At 37.6% G+C, this 9,372-nt stretch overlaps 2 non-coding genes across 2 annotated transcripts; one reads left to right on the top strand and one right to left on the bottom strand.

Annotated features, from left to right (window-relative positions):
* Positions 1–4,803: 4,803 nt before the first annotated feature.
* Positions 4,804–4,875, bottom strand: TRNAA-UGC (transfer RNA alanine (anticodon UGC)). Its single transcript has one exon. It is a non-coding gene; the product is annotated as a tRNA-Ala (tRNA).
* A 587-nt stretch (positions 4,876–5,462) lies between these two features.
* On the top strand, positions 5,463–5,535 carry TRNAK-CUU (transfer RNA lysine (anticodon CUU)). Its single transcript has one exon. It is a non-coding gene; the product is annotated as a tRNA-Lys (tRNA).
* Positions 5,536–9,372: the final 3,837 nt, after the last annotated feature.

Here is a 9,372-nt window from a genome sequence, read left to right as displayed (position 1 = left end):
TTTTGGAAAACTGCCATCTGGCGGCAGAATCGGGGAAACAGAGATCAAAACAAATAAGGAACAAAACATGAGTTTCTCAACAATATCGTGCATTTGTGTTCACCGTGTCATTCACCCAGATCGATTACAACAATGAGGAAACCCCGACAATCATTTACGAAAACCGGTATAATGTTTCTGAATTTTATTTTGTACACTATAATACCATTTGAAAACTCCCACAAAAAACTGTAATCTTAGTCCTTAATTATGTACACAAAGATAGCATTTCATTCTCAAATTAGCTTTGTTCTTGCTATCAGAAAGTAATAATAATAATAGTAATAATTACGAATGAACCGACATGAAATTTTTGCTGAAAATGATAAAATACAAAAACAAAATTGCAAATGTTCCTTGAAGAACATGTATGTATGTAACCAGGTGATTGCAATGCAAAGGAAATGCATATTTAGACATCTACGAGCAGGGTATCTACCAGTCAAGAATGTTAAGAAATCAACAGGTAGGTCAAGAAAGTCAAGAAATTATGCTTGTGGTCAAGAATTTTTCCTATTTTTTGCAGTATAGTGAATTTACGAGTACATTGTTATATACCTGTACTGGGATTTGATGAAATTGAATATTTGGAAATCTAAAATTGTATTGAGTTGTGGTTAAGATTTTTTCACTTTGTTTCTTAAGAGTTACATTCTTTCATGCGTGAGGTTAGTCTTAGTATTAAGTAAAGGAATGTGGCCATTCCCCATCCGGATGAAGTCTAAAGCATTATTTTTTACATGCATTAACAATTAAAGCAAGTCTGAATCTCTTGTTAAAGTGCAGCTTCAGTTTTCATCTTAACCAGCCTTGTAGGATTTTTCATTGAATAAAAGCATCTATTTTCTTAATTTCAAACTATACCTAAGTAAGGGGCGATTAAATACTTGTTAAGAAGAAGGGGGAAAAGGTCGAGAAAAAGTCAAGAATTTTGGATTTGTTATTTTGGTGTAGACAGCCTGACGAGGCACATCCCGAAAGAAGTACCATTTGAAATAATAAAAGAAGGTACTGAACAAAACCTTTTCTACTCTAAAAGTACATACTTTGAGCTGTTTTTGTAGCTCATGACATTGAGGCACTTATCGTACCAGGAGACAAGTTGTTGTATTGGACTAAATTACAAGCTACATTGTGCGCACAAAGAATGTGTACCCCGTATGTTATTAGAAAAGTAGAACTTATCTCTTAGGAATCCAAAATATTTGTATGTGTCCTTCTATAGCTCAATGCTCCGTTAATACTATCCAACATTCTTGGGGTCACTTTCTGGAAGACTCCATGCATCACATTTTTAAATTCATCGTTTGGTAAATAACGGTGTTAGTGAGTTATCTGGTGTGGTTAGATCAGGGCTTTGGAAGAGGAGTTGGATAATTGTCCAATCCAGCGAATCTTAAAGACTGTTTTCACCAGGCGTGGAACAGCCAATGCAAAGTGGGCCGGCATCCCATCGTGCTGAATTCAAACACAGTTCAGAATTTCCACGTCTCAGACTTGCGGGATGAGCACAAGTTCGATGATACATTTGTTTCATTTGGAGATAACTTACATTATCAATAGTATCAGCAAAAAAATATGGACCAGATACATTGCGATCATTCCAAGCCAGATGTAATGATTTAGTGTTTTTTTAAGTCCACTTTATGCACAGCAAGGCTAATCGGGACTGGACCTACAGTTTAAAGTGGAATCCGAACCACTATGTGCCTCCACCGGGTATCGAACCCGGGACCCCTTGATTACAAGGCGACGACGCTACCACTGCGCCATCGGGGAGGCCTGCCAGATGTAATGAGGTGGATGATGACGCTCACTTGCTTCGAAAAAAATTGGATTTTATTTTTCCCAAATCGCGCAGCTGATAATTTGATGCACATGAACCCACACAGCGGACACCAAAATGCTCCTCAATTTTGTGACTACTTGTGTCGGCCATAGCTTTCACTCCATTTGCTGTGACTGTCAGACAAACAATGAACTCAAAATTGTAGTGCATCAATAGAGGACAGCACCTATGTAGAAACATGTGTCAAGGTCATGTGAAAGTCAACAGCATGAAGGAGGCTGGTCTACACCTATATTACTCATGTGCACGCTGTACTTATAAAAAATATCAGATTGATAATATTACTGATAAAACCGATACACCATATTACTATATTGACCAATACCAAATACCGATTAATCTCACCCACTGCTACTAATAATAAAGAAGGTGTGTATTGTATAGGTATGAGGAAATGGAAAAGGCCATTGTAAAATATATTGAAAAGTAGGGCTAGCCAATACCACTGGGAACCGATACCGATGCTGATTCTCTTACCGATCCCGATACTTGAAATTTGCAATAATTAAAATTTGTTCAGAATATTGATTTATGTTGGTGTGTAAATATTCTCCATTTATGTGCATGAATTTGCCAAGAAATTTGCTTTAGAATATTCAAGAATTGTACAATAATAATGAAATAAATGTTATCTAATCAGAAAATACCATTTTTCTTGCAAAATTGGTGCAAGATAAAAATAAAGTTTGAATTGTGCATAATTTCCAGGATAAACATTTTTGCGGACTCCATGAAAGATCAATATGCCAGAAAAGTATTGGCTGGTATCGGTAGATGAATTCCAACCAATACTTTGTGATACCGATGCACCGGCATCGGCTCAGCTCTTTTAAAATTGTGATATACTCTGGAGAAAAGAGAGCATTCTGGAAAAACTCTGTGCAAATACATTTAAAGAGTCCATGGGGAACCTGATAATATGCTATGGGAAAACGCGTGTGTTGGTAATTAGAAGTAGAAGAAAATTTCTTTTTTTCAGTAAAAAATAATTTTTCTTCCTTTCCCCAATGGTACTGATGTATTCACATAGTAAAGTTTGTGTAAATTTTCCAAATGTCATACTAAAATCTCGAGTAAAACATCTAGTCTTGATATCAATTTTCATTTTGACTCGTAACACACCTGAAAGCTCATGAGTCAATACAAATGTGAATGTCAAGAACATTAATTGACTCATAATGTGGTGACAAAGTTGCACATGTCATTTTTCTCAGACTCTCCCTATTCCAATGTTTAACCTTTAGAGAAATAGCGGTAAACCTGTGTTACCCGCATATGTATTCCATTGCTACGTTTATATCCATTTATTAACAAACTCAATTTGATAATGTTGATTTATTTTAAATACGGTCCAGGGACCTTTTTCAGGATCAGTTTAAATAGGATCCAAGTTCCGTATTCAAATGAAACAATACGCAACTTGGAGCGAATTTAAATTGTGCGAGAAAAAAGGTTTTGGTCTTGTTAGGGAACCCATTAGGATGTATCGGTTCCTGGATCTTGAACAATTCTAAGGGGGGGGGGGAGTTAATGGTCCAGTAATTGTAAATAAATTCAATTCCCAAACAGGAGAGAAAATCAACAAGTATAAATGGGTTCTAGACCGTAAAGAACCTTTTTATGTTCAAAGTATTTCAATTCGGTCCAGGAACCTTTTCTCCTGATGAATTTAAATACGGTCTAGAAACCTTTTTTCTTGCTGAATTGAAATACAGTTCAGGAAACTTTTTTCCCACTCAGTTTATCACAGTATGGTGGCTTGAAACAGTGTGTGTGTGTGTGTGACTCGATTATTCTAAAAACTAAAATTTAAGTTCGATTAACAGGAATTTGTTAATAAAAAAAAAGATAAGCACACTTGAGTTATTTTAAACAAAGCATCATTATTCCTCTTGCAAATTACCTGCATACACATCTGACACTGAATAGAAATAAGTTAAAATGAAAAGGTAAAAGATTTCATAACCCTAACTGCTTGATATTTTATATAAGGCTGTATTTGGCAACACTGGAGCGAGGGAACTTGACTCATTGTATTTTTGTTCTGTAACAGTAGGTTGCATTAAATTGTTTAAATTGCCATAGTACCTAAGTGAGCATTTAAACAGTTCATCACTTTCAAGGTTACCTCAAGGAAACTGAAAATGAAGGCAAGAAGTGAGAAGGAAAATGTAGGTAATTATCAGCATTGCTGTTGTGCAGGTTACGTCCATGTGCATTTCAAGTCTGGTTGCAAATATTTGTTCTTTTGCACTGCACTCAATAAGTAAGATTCTATGTAGATCACAACATATGGGTCCATTACAATGTTGTGTATCATTTTGATTCTGGCAATGACATGTCGTGGGAGGCTGGGGGGTAAAAATCCTCCCTCCTGAACAACTTCCATAAAGTAAAACAGGCGCAAAAAAACAAAAACAAACAACATGGCTTGGCTGCTACAAAAATTGTGGCATCATAACTACGCCTCTTATGCTCTGTGCTCTATACCCTAGTGGCTGATTTAGGAATTATGTTTGGGAGGGGTGAAATGTAGATGAGATCTTATTTGCTTCAAGGATAGATAAATGCATCCAACAATGGTGAATATTAGACAACAGACCTACACATTATATATATATATATATATATATATATATATATATATATATATTTATTTATTCCTATGTTGCATGACTTTTATTACTACTACTTAATCTGCCCTGTGTGAAAGATGACATTTTTATAATTGACGTTTTCCATGCCCTTTCACCGAGGGTGTACGAAAAAAAAGATTTATATGGGGTTATGTTAAAGATGTATGAAATGAACAACTGTGTCGTCTTGTTTTCGAACGCTGTCTTTCATTTTCTTGCAGCAACTACCAGTGAGATTTGGTAGTTTCAATAATGAAGAAGACCAGCGAATATAAAAAGTGGAGATGCCGGGGATCGAACCCGGGGCCTTTCACATGCAAAGCGAACGCTCTACCACTGAGCTACATCCCCTTGATAACATATAATACCTTGTATGGTGTTACACCATTAGCTGCTATTTTAGTTGTATACACCTGGATAGAAATAACTGCTTCGGATCATTTTCTTTCCACCAAGAAAAGGAAACATGCTCTCACTTTCTAAACATGTCGTTAATATAATATCCCATCACATATTTTACAACACAGATGTAGAAAAATACAAGAGACTAGGAATGCAAATAAATCAAATCGCTGTATTACGCCAGCACTCCAGTTACTTGTTTGTGTTTAAGATAACTTGGAACATAAATTTAAAAACAAGACAATTCCTACCAGTTAGAGATAATAGAATATTATTCTCTATCCCGATGAAAGTATACTATCAGTACAGAGTGCTTTCAGCATTCGTGTCATCTCATCACATGCTTGAACTTCTTGAATTCATTCATGTTACCACAATATGAAAATAAACCACTGCATTATGGAATTTATTTCTGCACCATCACACATTTCATTTTGTAAATAACTAATTTAATCAAATCTCTGGAACGTGATACACCAAATTCAGCTTTCCAGGGAGCTAGTACAAATAACGTATTTTCGAAAAATTTCAACTCAGCCCGGCTAGCTCAGTCGGTAGAGCATGAGACTCTTAATCTCAGGGTCGTGGGTTCGAGCCCCACGTTGGGCGTACTTTTTTTTCTGTATATGGTAGTTTTTGTTTGTGTAACCAAAATCGAGTGGTAATTGAAATAATTGCTGTAATCTACTTATAAGAAATCACATGCCTTATTTGCATTTAACTTTCGTAACTTTATGGAACTCAATTAACAAATCCTTGTCCGAAAAAGACGATGATAGATGATACAGGATGCTTACGCACCCTATGGTTTTAATTTGGAACCCCTTTTTTCAAACACCATTATTAACACTTGTAGTGTCAAGGTATGTTATGACTTATTAAACCAAGTTTGTCATGTTGAGCGTATAATGTTAGGTATTGTTGGGGACCGCTATTAATGTGTACAACAGGCAAGCCTTTGATCCTAATCTGAAATTGAAGCCGCATTTGCTTCCCTGTAGTGACGTCGGTCTCTACAAGGATCAGCGACTTTTGTGTTTCTTTCGTAGTTATTCTTGTTAAGAATTGTTTCTTCATATGATTATTCAACTAGCCCTTTTATGGTTTTCGATAATTGTCTACAGCTTAGTGTAAGTTGTTTTATATTTTACTTTTTAAGCATTATTTGATAATGGCAAGGATGATCTACGTAATATTTTATGTTTTTACATTTCATTACGTAGTTCAATACGGTTGTAATTAGTGTGTGTACGCTTCAATTGTATGACCATTTTCTTGGAGTGTAAGACACAGTATATCATGCCATTGGCCTGCATTGAACAAGCCTTGTTCGTTTCAAATTACAAAACATGTGGTTCTTGGTTGTGGCAAGAGCAAGCTAAAATTAAGCTCCGGTTCGGTGTCCTCAGTCCTGAAAGTTTCCGGATTCGTGTCCCCTCCCTGGGCCAATGGCGGATCCTGAAGTTACAGTTGAGAGGGGCTAATTTCAGTCAGTTATCTCACCTCACCGATGATAATCAATTCTAAGCTACACTTATACTGTTTTATACAAACAATATGTGGTTTCGTTAGCACGAACCAACTATGTTGTAAAGATTAGCTGGGTTTTTTTTTTGTCAAAAATAGGGCCAGGGCTGGTAATAAGTGGTTATTATTGTATGTCGTCATTATCAAAATTTCTCCCATAGTCATGGTAAACTAAATGGTCAGATATTAGGAGTGAAATGAATGAACAAAGAAAGAAAGACACATTCTCTACATGGATCTTGGGTTCGATCCCCATTGAGGCATATTGCACAGTGGTTCGGATCCAAATTTAAACTAGGTCCAGTTCCGATTAGCCTATCATGAGCAAAAATTGGACTTAAATTAAACTTTAAAAAATTGTCTCGAGCCTCTTAAACTTGGCGATAGAAGACAGAACAATGAAGTCTTCAAAAATATTAGGCATAATAGTATATCCAAAAACCTGGCGGTTGGGAAGGGCGATCGCCTCGATCACCCTCCCCGCCTGGCAAGAGTGTTCTTTGTGAGTGCCCCTTCACATATGTCCTCCTCCGTCTAGGGCGCTTGCTTTGGACTCTGACTGCGGGGCGGCATGGGTTCGAGTCCACCTCGGTTCAGTCTCTGGATTTTCGGTTGTGTGTAAGACCGGTGGCAACCCACCATCGTGAGGAAGTGAGTAGCGTAAGTCGGTCTGGAAAATCTCCTATAACGGCTGAGGGTTCGACGTGCTGACCCCACGCCACTCCACACCTCTACGTAGGATTGTGGGGGGGAGACTGGCAGTTTCATGTTTTCTTTTTTCAACATCTCCCCCCCCCCAGCACCCCTAAACGATTAATCCCAGCGACGCCACTGGATACACTGGAATTTATTACTCATCATATTATTTAAATGTAGTACCCTTTGTACAGTCATGGAAAAAGTACCCCTTCCCCCCATAGAGCCTTAATACCAGTATGGCCATGCGGTCTAAGGCGCTATGCTTTGGACTCGACTGCGGGAGTCCACCTGGGTTCAGTCTCCCGGTTTTCGGCCTGTGTATACAATCGGTGGCAACCTACCGTCTTGAGGAAATTGGGGAGCTACGAGCAGTGATGTGCCGTACACTATAAGTTTACGTCTACATGCGTTGTCTACACCTAATCTACGCGTAGATTACATTGGGTTGTAGTTTACATAGACTACGTAGACAATCTAAAGTGCATTAAAATTAATTTTCAAGGCTTTCATGAAAGGCAAGTGACATTTTCAACTATATTGGTTCCTAACGAACTGAATACAGATCCTATTTACAACAAAATTTCTCTTCTCTTCTGTCATCAACTATGGAAAAAGATCAATAGTATGGAAAAAAAAAAACAACAGATGGCAGTCGTGAGGCAAAATTAGTCTTTTCCCATAAAACGCTAGAATATTTCCTATGTTAGGTTCTTTCCTAGGTGAGAAATTGTTGGAATTTGGAAGGGAGCGTTTGAAAAGCTCTCGACACACATCAGCAACTGATACGCAGTATAATTTTGTTTTACTTCCACGGCGCCCTTTGCTAAGTTATTACCTTTCGCCATGTTGTTTATATAGATTACGTCATCTACGTGTATAAAATAGTCTACGTGTAGAATGTAGACTATCGTTGTTTACGCGTAAACGCACACCACTGGCTACGAGTGAGTAGCGTAACCCGGCCACGGATATCTCCTATAACGGCTGGGGGTTCGACTTGCTGCCCCACGTCACCCAAAGATCCGTTACTAATCCCCCCAATTCATCCATTCCTCCATTCATGCAATCCATCTATTCCAATCCATCCTTTCAACCATCTGGTTGAAGATCTCCACACCTCTAGGTAGGATTCTGGGAGGGAGACTGGCAGTCGGGAGATAGGCCAAGGCCCTTCCAGGGCTGTCGAGCCACGGTTTATTATTATTAATATAATGGTTAACTGAAAAATTTGTAACGCGAGAGAAAAAGCTAACTTTGGCAACTCCTTTGCTAGACTATAGAGCCACGGGTTATTTATATATTATATTTATTATTACTTGTTTTCTGTGTCGTACGTACAATATGAAGTTGATTTAATTCCGCAGAACTTACATAAAGATAAGGTTTAGTTTGTGATTATACAGTGTTCCGTTGGCATCAACTGCGAAAATTTATGCGTACTGAACCTATACTAGTAATATGGAATCCTAATTTCAGGAGTACGAATGCTTATAATGTGCTCAGTGAAGCTGCCCTCACGGTGTTACCTACTAGGACAAACAGAATATCAGCAACACTGCATTTCCTCCAGGTTTGGAAATTTGTGGTGTGCCAGCATTTTTTCTAAGGATTGGTGCAGAGAGAAATCTATTGCATTACACATTCTGCATATTTTGTACGAAACATATACGAGTATTATCCTTTTTTTCTTCGACAAGAGTAAGTGAAATTCCTGACTTTCTTTTCTGGATAGAATGCTGATGGTCTTGTCGATTCATCCAACATCGTAGCGTAAACAGCAAGTCTAAAAAACTATATATGTAAAGTAAGTGTTCCTTGTCAAATTGTATGAATTAAAATGATGGTTACATGTTGTCTTTGTGAAATAGTTTTACAGTTTTACTTTCACTAGAAACGGAATTATTTATGTCTATCGTGGAGGGGGATTCCCTGGCTTCCCCTCTGTGAAAACTTGTCTGTCTAGGTAGTAAGGTGACTCGCCAGTTTCGGGGTCCTAAATCTGGTGTGATTCTTGTGTAGCTATCATATTTGCGAAGGAAAATGCCTGATTGGACTAGACAGCAAGATTTGATTGACTTCTTGCTCTCAAATTCGTTTTCACAGTGTTCGTTTGAATACTTATGTTTTATAGGCAAAAATGTGAATTTACAAGAGCTATACGAGACGAAGGTAAGGAAGTTTTTCTCTTAATGGTACTCTAAGTACAGTACAACTGGCTAA

This window comes from Lepisma saccharinum, chromosome 3 (genome assembly GCF_977018435.1).
Source record: "Lepisma saccharinum chromosome 3, izLepSacc3.1, whole genome shotgun sequence".
Lineage (NCBI taxonomy): Eukaryota > Metazoa > Arthropoda > Insecta > Zygentoma > Lepismatidae > Lepisma > Lepisma saccharinum.
Note: the sequence above shows the minus strand (reverse complement) of the source record. Positions and strands in the feature narration are given on the sequence as shown.